A 16106-nucleotide genomic window follows, 5' to 3' on the forward strand; every position below is an offset into this window, starting at 1 on the left:
TTGGCATGTGTGGGGTCAGTTTACAAACTGCCTGCTTCAGGGTCACTCTGATGGTGGCAAACCAGGGGCTAAATGCAAGGGAGAACCTCAGGTCACTTGTGCTTCAGAGAAGAAATACAGGCAGGAATGGTTGGGGATCTCTGAGCAGTTAGCCAGAGGCTGAATATTGCATTAAAAAAAAAAAATTATTACTCATTACTCAGATGGTAGTTTAAAACAATTAGTCTAATTATTGTGGAGCATTGTGCTTTAAAAGGTGCAGCTGAAAGTAGAGAACCGCAAGATATTCATTTAAGTGGTAAAAGTTCTTTTAATAACCTGGATGAGCCAGAAGACACTGGTGGTTATGTGTTTTAAGGAGTTTCCTTTCAGTTGAAGCGGATTCCTGTAATCAGATGAGCCCATCTGCCATCTGAGCAACCTGCATTGCAATGTTGAACAGTAACTCTCGGTTGCAGCTTGAAGCGATTCTTATGTACTCTTTGTTGTGTTCTTATGGCCTCAGACTTGATCCTGCTTTTTGTGCACGCAGACTCACCACAAAGCATGCAAGATTAAAAAAATACTTTTATAGGGCATGATCTTGCAGTCCCTAAATCAAACACACAAACCAAAAGCCTCCTTGTGACATCTCTTCCTGAATAATATACTTAAGCTTAAAAAGAGGCAGCTGAGTTTTGAGAAACAAACACCTCCTACATGCCCAGAAAGCCTGTCTGAACAGAGAAGAGGGAATGACTGGGATCCTGGTCTAGCCTTATTTTGAGTGCTTTTGAGTGTCTTCTCAAGACAAGAGGAGGAAGCATCCTGGAGGGGATGCAGTGGCTCACCCTTGCCTCGTGCCTTTGATATAAGTAGTGTGGAGCTGATGGTGGCTTTCTTCCAGAGCAGGGAGACTGAAGGCTGTCCTTGTCTGTGATGCTGGAACTTACTGCTCAGTTCCAACCACAAAACCTAAAATGTTCTAATGAAAAATGCATGGGAAGAGACAGGAGTCCTTGTAAGATTGAAAAACAATTTTTGTTTTTAAGGCTGTAGATGAAAACGTTTTCGGGGATCCAGCCAGCAGAAAAGCCTTCTGGAGGAGAATGGGTGGGAAATTCAGAATGTTTTGTCTAGCAAAAAGCTTGAGAAAGCATAACAACATGGAGGTAGCGCTTGAGGACCAAGACTTGTAAGAATTTGAGGCCTGAGCTGACACCGTAATTGTGCTAGCTTTGGAGTTTACCAGAAGTATATTTTGTAAAAGCTGCAGCTGGCTTGCATGCCTTTTTATGAAATACAGTTGCATTTGTGGAGGATCTAAGCAATAGCACTACATGGGAAAGCAAGTGATCTCAAAGATGTTTACTTCTGCATGGAAACGTTCCCAAAGGAGGAACCAAGCCCTCTCCCTAGAAAGCTTAGGTTCAGTTAATTCCTTCTGTACAATCTCTTTTTATTTTCTTATGTTGACAGTGCTCATACTTGTAACCACTAAACCTCATCATCTCCTATTCTGTATATGTACCGTGTCTCAAGGCAAGTGTCATGCAGAGACAACTTGTATTTAAAGTACTTCCATTTAAATCTCGTGCTAAGATTGGGAGTAAGAATCAGATACTGCAAAGTTCAGAATTTAAAAGCTTTAGCAGCTGTTACTACAAAGACTTAAACATGCTTCCATTTTTTTTTTCACACAGCTATGTCATCAGCTTGGAGGTACTTAAATACCTGCAGGACCCAGGCATAAAGCAGGCATTTTATTTGATATTAATGATTTGACTGGAACATCTAATTACTGGAATGGTTGAGTGCTCCTTGGCATTAGCATAAATAAAAGAGCATGTTCTATTAAGCAGGGGCATAGCTCTTAGAAAAAAATCAACAAGGTTGATAATAAGTTTTCCAAAGCAAACAAGTGTACCTGTGCCTGCCAATTAAATTGTACTGTGGGTGGAATAATTAATTTGGATGCTAGACAAGAAGCACGTTACAGATGTTTTTTTTTGACTTAGGCTGACTGGGGAGTGCCCAATTTAAGACTGCATCCATTTTCCTGTTGTACACCTGTGTGCATGGCATGGATGTAGCTGCTTGCTTCTGCAGATCCTGCCTTAACTGGCAGTCTGTGTTGTGTCTTAGTGGCTTTTCTTTGTGGGGTGCCTTAATGAATAGCAGTTTTCTGCTTCTGTAGGAAAGGGTTTTTTCCCAAAAAATTCTAACACAGAATGTATAAACTTGGGCTTGTCCTCAAGTGATTGCTGACATTCATCATCAGTCAGCAGCACTGAAGTGACACAGATTTCCATATGTTTAAAAGCACTGCTTGGAGTTCTGCTGAGTCACAGCCAAAAGGAGAATAGCACAGTGATTAGTGCAGTTCAGTGCTGATGATGTAAGGAAATGCTGTGTTTGAGATCAAATATATGCATATAAACCTTCTGGTAGGCTTGATATAAGCATACCTTTCAGAAGAAAGGAAAAATCCCAAACAGGGAAGAAAAAAAAAGGCTATAAATCCCCAACTGTAGTCAGCAAACTGCTTTCAGGTGGTACTCAAAGACGAGTCCTGACCCCCTGTGTGGAAGATGGGGACAGATGATGGGCACAGGTTCCTGCACACGGGTAATTCCTGCTGGGGGCAGCAGGAGGGACAGGGATGAGAAGCGGGATCCCATGTTGCACGAGGAGGGGAAGGCAGAGGTCCTAAGGCTCAAGTGAGAGACACCCTCACATGCCAAAAAAGCTTCAGGAGGGGGGAGCAGAGGCTTGCATCTTGCCTGTGCAAGAGGGTAACTGGGCAAACTGGTCAGGAGCCCCTTCAGCTGACACTGCAGTCCCTTACATGTGCCACCTGTATCCAGTTACAGGGGAAATACCTGGGCAAAAGGTTCACCTGCCTGCAGCTTCTTTGTTACTCCTGTGCAGGCTATCTGGGCCTTTTCACAGTAGTCACCCGGAGTGCCTTCAGAGATAAGGGTTCTCACAGCCTGTCCGTCTGCGTAACTCCTCCAAAAAGGAGTGGTTCTCCCAATGCAGCGGTTTGTATGACAGCGCTGTAAAGCCTGACCTTCAAACCTCCATCATTCTTTCTGCAACAATGATCATTTTCTGTCCGCCCATCAACATAAAACTGGAGGTATTCGGCCCATCCGCGGGAGCACTATTTTTAGCACGAGCCAGCAGAAACCAGACTGGCTCATGGTCAGTCCTTTGGGGAGAGGGAGGTAAAAGGATGGGGAAAGAGGAAGAGGCTTCTCTACTTGAAGATTTTTCCTGTTAGTCACAGCGCTGAGAGAAAACAAACTCCATATGGAACAGATCATGTCAGGCCTTTAAAACATATTTGCAGAGGCTGTGCAGTTTCTTAAAGGGACTCGGAATACCACGTGGTTTGGGGGTTTTGTTCTTGCATTTACTGTTTGGGGATGTGCGTGCATTTTCATTCATTTTAATTTGGCCCAAGTGAAGTGCATTAACCAGTAGTTTGCTTTATTATCACCTTTAAGAGATCTGTTCATAAAGGAAAAACACTCCCTGACTCTCCCACTGGGGAAGACTTCCAAATATTTATCTCCTAGTTATTTCATGAGTGTTTTTATTAATTTATTTATTTTTATTTTTCTTTGGTGTGCAAATGAAGGCCAAATCCCCAGCACAAGGGCAGAGTGCCGTGAGCCCAGGACATCTCAGTGGGATGCTGGATTCAGACGCGGAGCAGCAATGTGTTGCAGGAGGTCACAACCCCTGGGCTGGGGTGAGTGGAGGCACCCCTCACACCCAGGCTGTCTCACCCTTTCCATGCTTGCCCTCTGTAGCCATTTTGTGGAGCACTGTTCTAGAACATTCACTGTGGAGCCCGGGGTTCCCATGGTCTGCCTTTCCTGTCCGATAGGACAGGGACAGTTCACAAGGAAGCAGAGGTGGGTCAGGACTTACCCCTCAGTAATAACTGTGCTCTAATTCTGCAACGTGAATAAATATTATTTCTAAGAACAGCTGCCGTTAAGGCTGCTGAGGGTTTTTGTTTTTATTCTTTGGTTGATAAGCTGATTTATTCCCGCTTCTTTTAATGCAAACCTTTGGTTTGAAATGCGGCCAGAATGAATTTGTAAATGTGTTGAGCTTTTAAAATTCAGCACTGGTCTGAAACATACGCTGCGTGGATGTTGGGAAGGAGCTCTGAGCTTTTAAATTAATGGTACAGGCCTTGCCAGAGCAGATTTTTTGTAGGAATCTGATGGGAACAGGTAAGATGAGGGCAAACGCCAAAACTTCCTGTTTTACTGAGTTACTGCAGTAATTACTTGTTTTGACATCTTAAAACTTTGAGCTATTCTGACCTCCCAAACTGCCTCACACCCCATGTGCTCTGTATTATCACGAGTAGAGGGAGAGACTGTGCTAGAGAACAAAAGCAGCAGGGCTTTACCGAACGCAAAGCCCAGAGCAGGCTTTTTACAAGAAAACGTGTATTTTGTTAGGGGCCAGAAGGATGGGGACAGCTGAGTGTGTGAAGAATTCAGGATTTATTTAAGCAGCTTCTTTATTAGTTCGTGTCTTGTACAACCTTCCCAAGCTGTAATTTAAAGGTAGCTCGGGCTCACCTTCTCACAGAAGGTGGCCGCGCAGACTGCCGGAGGGCAGATGTAATCTCCAAAACCTCTCTGAATTTGCTTTTTTTACGGGCCGTATTTCGGCGCTGACCTGCCCCTTGCACTTTTGGGACGTTTTAACTCATTTACGGGAGCTCCAAGCCTCTGGTAAGGACACGGGGCGTTGGAGCAGCGGACAGCAAACCTGCGGTGCCGGAGAGGAGCCGGCGGCGAGGCTGAACGGGGAGCGCTTGCTCCGTGCGTGAAAACGGTAGCCGAGTTTTTTACTATTATTATTTATTTTTTTTTCCTCTCTTCCTCTCCTTTTTTCCTCCCTTCTTCTTCCCGGGGCTGTAATTTGACTGCTCGCCTTGGCCGGGCTCCAGGAATAAGTCCAGGCGGTTAATCTTTCTTCTCTCCCCCAGCCTCCGGGGGGGTGGAGGAGAGGAAAAGGGGAGCGGAGTCAGCTGCGGCCCGGGGCCGGGCCGGGCCTCCCCGGGGAGGGGCCGAGGCAGCGGCTGGGCTGCGGGAGCTGCATGGAGGAGGGGAGCTCCGCCGAGTCCCCTGCCCGCACGGGAGGAGGAGGAGGAGGAGGAGGAGGAAGTTTGGGGATTAAGCCGCTGCCCGGAGCCGGAGCGCACGGAGGGAGCCGAGGCACGGCCGCGGAGCGCTGCGAGGGGGAGGCACCGACGGGGAGACCCCCGTCCGAAGCCCCTGCGCCCCGAGCGTGAACGGGAGGGGGGCACCGGAGGGCGAGAGGCTGCCGGTAAGCACTGAGGGGGGGGGGAAGGAGGAGGGAGAGGGGGCGACTCCCGGGTTGTGGGGGGGGTCCTGGTGGTCGTTGAGGAGCCCGCAGCCCCCCTAGGGCCGGCCCCATCCCCTTCCCCCGGCCCCGCCGCCTGCCCCCATTGTGTCCGCAGCCTTTGTGCGAGCCGCCCCCCCGCCCCTCTCCCTGCCTCTGCTCCGTGCGCTGCTCTCGGCGGGGCTCCGGCCGGCTGCTGGTCGCTGGGGGACACCCAGAAGTTTTTTTTGGGGGGGGGTACCCCCATCCCCCGGGCAGCCTCCGGGCAGCCCCCGGTGGGGAGAAGGGGGGGCGTCGGGCGCACGCCTGCGCTCTGCTTACGGGGCTCCGGGCTTAGGCGAGGTCGTAAGGCTTTGTCGGGTCCTTTTTTGGGGTTCGGGGGAAACGAGGTGCTCCCCTTAATGCATGCTAAAACTGCTTGGCGTTTCTGGTTTTACACAGGTGTTTTGCTAAACCGGTGTCTTTTGGGCAACCATCTCTAAGAACTTTGATGCTTTTAAGTAATGTTCATCGGGATGTGATGACTGTGGCCCAGAGGGGGTTAAAAGCATGATTGGTCTTATCATTAAGTATCAAGGATGTTTATCCTGGGGTGGGAAGAGGAGAGCGAGGCGGCAGAGCAGTGTTCCAGTGTCCAGCGGAACCACGGATGTGTTTCCCCCTCTCCCATCCCCGTCCTTCCCCTGCTTTGTGGGCTGTGTGTCACAGCCCTTGTCCTCCTTGCTGAATGGGAAGCCCTTCGGACCTCATCCCTCAGCCGGTGTTGACAACCCCGAGGCTCTCATTTCCTTCCTTCACAAGTAACAGTGCTCTGGGTGTGAGGGAAGAGGACCTGGAACAAACTTCGATGCCAGCTGAACGTACAACTAACATGCTCCTCTTTGCTTGGCTTTCCCCCTCCCTCTGATTATTAATTGAGACACAGAAACAGCTGTGGCCTTGCTTTTTTTCTTTTCATGTTGCTTGCTGATAATTACGGTATTTATGATGCTGCCTAGAGAACCTGATGGCTTATAGGTGTTTTGAAAGCTGTGTAATGGGATCCTTCTAATAGTCTTCCTTTGCTACCGTTTCATTCTTGGAGGGAACAATCTTTGCAGCTTGAGAGCTGCAGTTCAAATTTCCACAAGCGTTTGTTGCCTGTGCCTCTAGCTAAATTTATAAAGGAATCCTGTTAGCTCGTACAAAGCTAAATCTGGCAGTAGCAACTCCTGGCTATGTAATTCACTGTGGTTGGCAAGGCACAATATATAACTTCTTTGAGTTTTATTTAAAACTCTTTCTGGTGCCTGTGATGTGCAGTTGTCTTGATTTTGAGAGCTCTTCACCAATAGATGTGGGGGTGCTTTGAGAGGAAAACATAAGAGTTATGCTAAGGTTAGAAAATTTATTAATAGGGTGCTTGTCTTGAAAATATGAGAGGGCAGTCTGAGATCAGCCTCTTAGTGAATATTGGTATTGTTCTCTGGTTCGTCCCAAAGCTTTGCTGTTCAGCTTTGACTCTCTACTTCTCTATGTTCTAAAGTTGACAAATGGGAACGATGCAAGATGCTCTGATAAAATGGTTCAGTTCTGAATGTGTTCATTTACTGAAATGTTGTCGTTTTCCCACAAGTCTGTGGAGCCCTAGGTAAACAATATTGACCTGTGGCTGTATGACTGAGTGTATCCCTGCAAAGGCAGGTTATGATTGCCACAGGAGGTGTTAAAGTGTCATTTTTCTTGTTGTTTTACTTCATGGTTTTCAGAAATAGAAAATATGGGTGCATAATCAAATTGATTTGTAAGCTGTAGTCTTACTTGAAAACATCTTGTGAAGACAGTTTTGATTTTTTTAGTGAAGGGTGGAAGTTAACGATGTGTGGCTTTGGAAATCTTCAAATAGTGAACTTCATTTTTTGGAAGCTCTCATGGTTTCAGAACGTCTGCTAATGTGTTTTCCCTCTTTCTTGGGCAGGATGTGAGAATACAAGCTAACTGTCCAGTGGTGTACTTTGGGTCTGAAGTTGTTGAATTTGAGGTCTTGGTATGAACTGTGCTTAGCAAAAAACCTGTGGAACTGTCAGACTTGAGTTCTTAGTACCCTTCTTGTGTGTCCTTATTATTATTTATATTTATTATTATCTAAAAGGTTAAAGCTAGACTTATCAAAGTATGTCAAAGACTCCTCGAAGAGGTGATTTGCATTTATGTGTTTATTACCCTCATACTTGTCACACCTCAGCATTTGCTTGACTGGGCCAAATCTCTCCCCTCCCAAGCCAGAGCTGCAATTCTTGGCCATCTTCATGGCCACGAAGTGGAGAGAGGCCACACTGCTGGGTGGCAAATGGAGATGCTCAGCATCACTCTTTCATGCACCCCATGGTCATAGGGTGGACATACACTTGGTCAGGAAATAATCAAAATATCCGATATGGTGATGAACCCATTTAAAGGACTCTGGGAAGCATTTCTTGGATTTGACCTCTGGAAAGCCATGGCAGTTCTAAGTTACTACAAAGGAATTTTTCTGATGTCCATTCTCTTTTGTATTCACTCATGTGTTGAAAAGGGTGATTGTTCTGGTAAAAACAACAAATAGACACATTAAAGTAGTTATGGCTTTAAGTTACATTAACTTAAATTCCTTAGAGGGCCAAATACAGCACAAAGGTATCTTGACTAGAAAAGATGCAGTAAAATTGTGTTTAAAAAAAAATAAAATCATGTCTACTGAAGACATATGGATTGGTTGTGATTATGTGTGGCAGTCCTTTCAGAATGATCTGTAACTTTTGCTCATGGGGATGACGAAGATGTCTTACTACTACTTATTCTAAACAGCATTTCTATTTTACAGTGTTGAGAGAGGGGAAAAAAACACCAAACCAACCAACAGAGAATTATTGCAGCCCTCAGCACAGTCTGGAGTAGCAAAAGGACTTGCAGAGGTGTTGCTGAATGCTTAGCTTTGAGAACCTGCATTGCTGTGGTTACATAGAGAGCTTTAGTTTGTGGAACTGGCAATGAGGAAAAAAGTGGAAAAAAAGCGTTATTCTTGTAAACTGAGAATACAGAGGATGGGATGACATGGAATTCATAGTTGTTTTTTTTTTTTTTTTTTTCCTCACCTCTTTATAAAACATGCTTTTCAAAGCACTTCTAATAGATGCTCATTTACTTGTTAATTAATCTGCTCGTGTTTGGAAACAAACCAAAACCATTGGAAGAGCTGTGTAGCATCACCAATCCCAAATACTTTTCTTCCCTCCCCCAACCCCTGTTATGGCTCAGACTTCCCAGACTTGTGCATTGGGTTTACTAGCTGTTAATCTTGTAGTATTTTTCAGTTATTTTAGTGTTTTAAGACTAATAAAGTTATACCTTCCAGTTCTTTTATTTTAACTGTTATGTGCAGGAACTTCACTTTGAAAGAAGAAGTGAAATTCCCTGATGAAAACATCACAGATAAGGATGAATGGGGGGAATGGGAACAGAGCGAGTAAAGAAGTAAAGTCAGTCTTGGTCATAGCAGCAGCACAGTGGCAACAGTTACGATTGGAAGTGCTGGGTACACTTCTTGTGTGTGTGGTTATGAATACAAGAGATGAATGTGAACAGATTAAATACTAACTTGAAAAGGCTATTTGTGTTAATTCCATTTCCAAAAGAGTCTGTGTAACAAAGTAGCTGATAGCGTTAACAGTTTCTCAAGACTCTTTAAGGATATAAAACATTTGTCTATATATGGCTGTTGTATCAAATAGGTCTGCCTTATCTGATTCACCAAGTTGAGCTTTTATGAACTTACTTGGCCTAAAATAGATTCAACTGCAAACACGATTGCAGGTGCAGGAAAAGAGGGGCCTAGTCAGGGTGTACTGGGGAAGGAAATTGAGGGAAGAGCTGCTGATAGTTGCTGAGGAGGCCTAAAAGAAGCAGCTGTCCAAGCACTTAAAGGCTGCTTCAGACCACTGTCAGGTGTTGACTGGAGTGCCTTATGTGAGACCGGAGTTTGGGGTGGTCACTGACCATGTTCTCAGTGATCCTGATGCAGAGCCCTGCTGTGAAAATACAGAGCAAGGTTCAAAATCTTATCTAGGACAGAAACTTGATGCTCATGACTTGGTTTCTTTCTTCCTTCCATGGTATGAGTTCCAGTAGTCCTGCTTTCTAGTCCTCCACAGGACCGTGGGTGGTTATGCCAGTGGAAGTTACACGTATGGTTTATAGGTGTAATCAACAGGTATATCTTGGGCTGGCAGCTGTTTCCCTTGCAAAGTTGACTCCTAAACAGTACTAATTATCTTTGAATCCTATAAGTCTTGCTTGGCTGCTCTGTCATTGAATTTCAGACTACAAGTGGTGCCAAGCCTCTTCCTGTAAGCATGCGTTCTGTAGAAACTTGCATGTGAGCCCTGCCCAGATGTTTTAAAATCTGACTTAATGAATGTTAACGTTGAAGTATTTGAGCATTCTTATCCGTTCAGACATTTCAGGATCATGCCCCAGGCGCTTATATCATACGGATAATGTTTTCTGCTGATGGGATCCATGCATCCTCTCACTGGAAGCACTGAGCAGGGGTAAAAGGGTTTTGTGGGACCGCTTATTGTTGAATCACCTGCCCAGTGGCTTACTCAGAGCTGTTGTAGATAAAACCTTGATGTCCAGATTAGGAAGGGAAGGTTGTTTATATTGCCCTAAGGAATGCTGGGGACAGTGTAACAGCCAGCTTCCTTTCATGGTCATGGCTGACAACTTTTCAGCGTTGTCATCTGGGTGTGCGTTTCAAGGTTAAAGGCTCTGCCTTCAATCAGTCCACATTAATAGTCCCTATCTCTTAGATTTTGTACGTAGTCTGTATCGTTTGTACTTTCTCCCATGCTTCCACTCGTGTTAGGTGGAGTTATCTGTAAACACAGGGAGGTTTGTCTTTGCTAACTGGCTATAAAATAACTTTTCTTAAAGTATTTACCAATATTTACACCTTCCCCTGTGTACCCTAAAATTAGCCAGTGTCAGCTGCAGCTTTGTTGTGATTCTTACCTACCAGTATGAACTCTTTTTTTCTTTCTTTTGTATTTGTTTTGCATGTCACAGTGAGGCCAAGTTCATAAGTGGGGTTCCAAAGCATTTCAGAAATATGAAATAAACAGTGGCAGAACGGCTTGGTTGCTGCTGCTGTCAATTATCTATGGCACTTCGATCTACAGTAACACGGTGCTTTGGTTCCTTAATACAGGAATTGACTGATACGAAGGGAAATTACAATTCATCCTCTGAGAATTATTTTGAAAATAGATGAGGGAAACATAGAACTAGTGATTATGCAAGCCTGTTATCTTCTTTATCACTTCAGCATGCACAAAGTTTCCTACTCGCTATTTAAACTGTAACCAAGTTAATATGAACGGAAACATCAATTTAACTTGCAAGCAGGTTTGGTGCTGCTGAGATTATCATGCTGCAACTCCAGAGGTTGTAAAGCTTCGTCACTGTTTACTTCACAGTTCGTTTTCATTATCCTGATAACATACCTTGTGGTGTTGCTCAGAGAGCTGTCATACCTTAGTACCTGAATGATGTCAACATAGACTTCAGTCTGTTGCAGAAACAGCTAATTCTTCTGACTTAGCCTATTTGAATGGGAGGGAAAAGTGTTTTTAATGAGTCATGAGTGCATCTGGGGAGACAGCTTGCCCTCCCTGACACACCAGCAGCGTATGATGTTTGTAATCTTTCCTTTCAGTCTTCTCTGATAATTGTCAGTCTCCCTCATGTTAGATGAGACACGAGTTATTAATCTCTGATATGATCTGTGTTGGTCATTTTGTGCTCCTGCCACCTGAAGAGGTTACTGTCTGTCCTGCAGAGACAGGCTAACTTGCCCCACTCCTCACTGAGTTAGCTTTATCTATTCCTTATCAGGTCAGTCATGTTGTGAAGTCTGTTCTCTTCTGTGGTAGGATGGTATCTTCTCCACTATCTCCTCCTCCAAACCTTGCACTCACTTAACCTTGTGAGTTTCTCCCCGATTTCCAGGGGAAACCCCTTAATATCTCATCTGAACATATACCTGCTATATCAAGTATCAGATACGTACTGCTGGGGCATGGAGAAAGGATTTCTTCTGCATGGCACTGCATGCTGTTTGAATAGGTTAGCTGTGCCTGCTTTGCAAGGAAGAATTCTGGAAAACAAAACCATGATGCCTTCATAAGAAAGGTGGTTGTCAGCTTTTGTCACTGAAGATCTGCTGCTTTGCAGTGTGTTTCATCTCTAGGGGATAGCTTTTCTCTGCATACCTGATGGGTGCATCTGCCTACCCTGGCTGTGTGCATCACGCGGCTGTTGAAGCTTCAAGAGAGAGAAGGGTGCCAGGACAGACTGAATGCCTCTTCATTGCCACTGTGTTATAGTGATGAGGGATCTGCTCACTCTGTGTTTGTTTTTTTTTTTTTTCTCCCCTTTGGTTCTTAAATTGATGACTGTGCTGCATGAAGAGTCCTTTTTGTTTTTAATAGAGGATTGGCTATCCATGTTTTGTGACAATTTCAGAAACATACTGGGTTGGTTTCTCTTGTTTGCTAGTTACAAGTATTGCGCCTTATCAGCAGACAATTAGTTTTGGTAGTTAGGTCAGAGTTACTTGTGTATGCCATAGCTGCCAAACACTGACTTCCTTCCTTGGGACAGTTTGAGGTCACGCAAGAAATGATCTGGAGGAGTTCTGGCAAGGGATTACTCTTAGCTGTTGACGTTCTCATGCAACTCCACCTTTGTGTTGCTCACTGCTGTGAGAGGTAGGAAGGCTGCATATACTTAGCTCATGCAATTAGCTTAATACATCTGGGAAAGCTCTCAGGTGATCACATGTGGAATAAATCTGGTTCTCTGGGAAGCGGCAGATCTTCTGTCCGTTCATCACAGTTACATCATGCAACAAGAAGGTGCTACAGTATGTGGCCTTCCCTTGATGTTGTAATAGGCAAACTGCTTTCCTTGGCTAGGAAAGTTGGGCTATAAGTACTGGCATGTGACTCCGTAATAATCATGCCCAATAAATTCTTAGTTTAGTTGTAGTTGTTGGTGATGAAACCTGCGCAGTGGTTTGCTGTCTAAGAAATGTGACGTTCTGCGAGTAATTTTCTTGTCAGATTTGTGTGGAATTGTTTGGCACAAGTACTTGTTTTTAAAATTATATAACCTATATTGACAATGGTTTATTATGTTGAACGCATAATACTGTCCAAGCATTAAGGAGAGAATTGTCTGAATACGAGATACAATTTAGTACGGTTGGGGACCAAGTGAGAGCAGGGGTGACTTAATATTTATAATTAAAGCAGATCTGAGTCACTCCTACTTGTAAGCTTGTGAAGTGCAATGATACATAGTTGGGTGGGTTTCACTTGCTTTTGTCTTTTTCCCTAGCAGAAACGGGATAGGGAAGTCCTTGAAGAGCAGAGATTTTGAGATTCAAAACCATATTTATGTGTTTGAGGAAGTCAGTTTGTTGGAGCACAGTGATAATATTAGCCTTTCAGTCAGCACCTCAGTCCTGGACCATTAGTGTGTAGCACAAAAGGGTTTTGTGTCACTTTTTGAGATCTTAACCTAAAGAATCCCAAGAGAAAAACAACCCACCGGTCTTACTGAAAGTCATTTTGGTTGTATCTGGAGTATACCCAAAAATAGAAGTTTCATCTAACTGGGTTTTGAAAGATAGTTTTCTGATTTCTGGACTTTTCATTTAATGTTACAGTGAAATTTCCAGGTGGCAGATTGTTTTACAGTCAAATCATTCAAATCAACTTAAATGTGACTATATCTGAATATAAGTTTCTTATAAGTTTCTATAGCTGAATGTAGGTTCTGCTTACCTTGGGTCCTGTGCAAGGCTTCTTTTACAAGACCTGTAGAAAACATTTTTGAAAAAGTTAAAGGAGGTTGATAGAAGATCTCCCCATAGTGTCCAAAAGCTTATGCTTCAGTTGGTTCATAAGCGACTGTAGGACCCTGCCAGAAGTCATCAACCCTAAGGCTTTGAAAAGCTGTCGGATGCTCTGGAGTTTAGAGAATATCTTTTTGCATTGGATCATTTATTTTAATTGGGAACTAAGAAGCTGTTGTGGATGAAACTGTCATCAAACCAGAGTGCCACTGTAGAAAGTTTAGGTTTCTTCCTAGTTTCCTTATCTGCTCACACTCTTGTGTGTATGTGTTTAAATGGTCATGGTTATTGCTACTTCTTATGTGTTGATAGTCTGGCTCTGTCTACGGTTCTTAAATAAACTACTTTCTTTAGCAATTGAAATGGGGTCCTTTGCCTCTGGAGGGTTTCAAAATAAGGGAATTTGCACAGACTAAATGGAAAGTAGCATGGTAATTACAGCTCATGCTGTATTTTGGTTTCGCTTAATTTACAGTCTGAGGTACAGGAAGGTAGTCGGGCATTTGAATGTTACAACTGTTGCAGTCTAATCACAGGAACCTAGTAAGACTACTCATATGTTCCTTTCTGCAAATTCATAGAAATGTTAGTGGAGACTATGTACTTGATTACACATGGAGAAAAACTAAATGCTGTAAATAAAACTGTAAATACAATTGTCACTCAGTGATGGGGCAAAAAATACGCCTTTTAAAATCTGTAAAGTTTCCATGTAGAGTGTATTTATTGTTGTAAATTTAGCAACTGCATGGGGAGAAAAAGTGTTGATATTTCATTTAAATAATAATAATAAAAAAGCATCTCTCAGATGGAGCAGTGTTTTTGTACTTTGAAAAGAAAGTAGAGATGAACATCATGCCACATTAGCAAGATTGAATTGATTGTATACTGTTTAAGTTGAAAGTAGACCAATATTTTTAAAATGGATTTTTAGTTTAAAATCTTGCCTGTTTATGGTTTGGTTCCCCTAGACCAAATTAACTTGGACACCCGGCTGGGATTCTGTTTATTCTGGCGTAAGAACAGGCATTGGGCAGAGCATCTTGGTCCCAAAAACCTGGTAATGGTGAGAGGCCTCTGTAATGTTCCCAGCCAGCTGAATGCCTGAGGTATTTTGCCATACAGGAAATCAATTGCAGCTGACTGTGCGCTGTTTCTACTCCAAGTATATAAACATGCTTTATGGTGATATTAAAAAGAAAAAAGAAAAATCCAGTCTTACATTTAATAGCTACCTGGAAGTCCAGAGTGAGAACATTTGATGTTCTGTTCTTTGGGTTCTTCCCTGTCGTGTCTGGCTGAGTCCATAGCACAGAAATAGCTATGAAGGAGAGGCAAGGCAATTTAATCTTGATGTGCTCCAGAAGAGGCAAACATAAGCTCATGTTTCAGAGAAATGAAAATAATAATTAAAAAAAAAAAAAAAGTTATCCATGTTTGATTTCTGGTTGACCTTCTGAATAATATTGTGGAGGCTGGAAGGATTGTAAATTTAGGAAAGGTTAAGTTTAAATCAAGAGACCTGTGGTTCTGATGGTTTAAAGATAAGTCAATAACTTTTGCTAGAAAGATCTGCATCACAACTGTATCATAGAATCACAAAGGTTGGAAAAGACCTCCAAGATCATCTGGTCCAACAATCACCTTACCACTAATCAAAACAGTTGTGTTTTGTGAAGTGCCAGCCAAAATGGTATTTTCATTTGGATTCATTCTTTGTTGATTCTATGAAAATAGCTAGATCAGATGCAGCTACCAGGCAGGTGCTAGGAGATAACTAACGGAACAGATTTGCTTTAGAGCTACTGATGTATCCTTATATTGCTTAGCAGGAAAGTGGGTGGCTCATTAGATAGGAGTTTCCAGGCATTAAAGACAATTAGGTTTAAAATCTGTGATAACAATTTCTAGAAGCAATGTGGCCTGAAGCTTTCAGAGTTTAGATCTTGGCAATTTGAGAACACTTTCCTGCTCTGAATCAGGCTCAGACTATAACCTCAGATAATCTATTTCAACTAGATTTTAACAACACGTAGGTAGGTAGGTATTCGCAGAGGTGGTAATGGGATTTTCAGAATCACATTAGTGTCTAATTCCTATTCAAAACCTAATACCTTTTAGTCTGTATGAACCAAATTCAGCCCGTGCTACATTTTATTCAGCTTCTCTAAGGCAAAATGCAAAGGCAGTGCTGTGAGTGTGGCTTCACGTGCATACAGCATATCTTCCCTGACAGGTTAGAGTTGTGCTCTGTTTTATTTTTTCTCTAATTCCATAACTGTTGTTCTCCTTTTACAGAATGTCGTAGCTTGAACAGAAGAGAGGAAAATTGACTCCACTTTGCCTAACCTAACAGTGATTTCTTCGGTGAGTGCTCTACCAAGTACATATTATCATTATTATTTTCTTTTTATAAGCAAAGAGATCATGTTTGTGCCTCTGTCTGAGCTGAATATTGGCATTCAGTGAAAATACTCCAAGTTAACCATAAGACTGCTTAACATGTAAATCCCAAATAAGTCTATGTACAATAAAGCTCAGAAATGTTAGCTAAGATGATGGTGGGTTTTATTGATGTGTGTGCAAGTGGAGTTTTATGCTAATGAAATAAAAAATTTGAGGCACCTAAGCAGTTATAGCAGGTCTGTAATTTTGTTGCAGTTATAGCAAGTCTGCAATTTCAGCATCTGTTTCAGTAACTCAATTTTTGCTAAAGATCTGTAGCTAAAGTTTTGGTAAGTCTCTTGACTCCTCCATCCTTTTGGAGGTAGGAGTGCTATTTTTATGG

The 16106-nt window shown here is 43.0% G+C and overlaps 1 protein-coding gene across 9 annotated transcripts in view; it reads left to right on the forward strand.

The window, feature by feature from the left end:
* Positions 1-16106, forward strand: part of PLEKHG1 (pleckstrin homology and RhoGEF domain containing G1) — a 198749-nt gene that overhangs the window by 60777 nt on the left and 121866 nt on the right. For 3 of the 9 annotated variants that reach the window (XM_072035907.1, XM_038176592.2, XM_038176593.2), the window contains exon 2: positions 15617-15685. The gene's annotated coding sequence lies outside the window, so the exon portion shown is untranslated. Of the gene's footprint in view, positions 1-3697; positions 3740-4671; positions 4849-5062; positions 5344-15616; positions 15686-16106 lie in introns of those variants that run through there. The other 6 variants (XM_038176594.2, XM_038176598.2, XM_038176591.2 and 3 more) reach the window with 4 other exon arrangements.

This window comes from Anas platyrhynchos, chromosome 3 (genome assembly GCF_047663525.1).
Source record: "Anas platyrhynchos isolate ZD024472 breed Pekin duck chromosome 3, IASCAAS_PekinDuck_T2T, whole genome shotgun sequence".
In the NCBI taxonomy this organism is placed as follows: domain Eukaryota; kingdom Metazoa; phylum Chordata; class Aves; order Anseriformes; family Anatidae; genus Anas; species Anas platyrhynchos.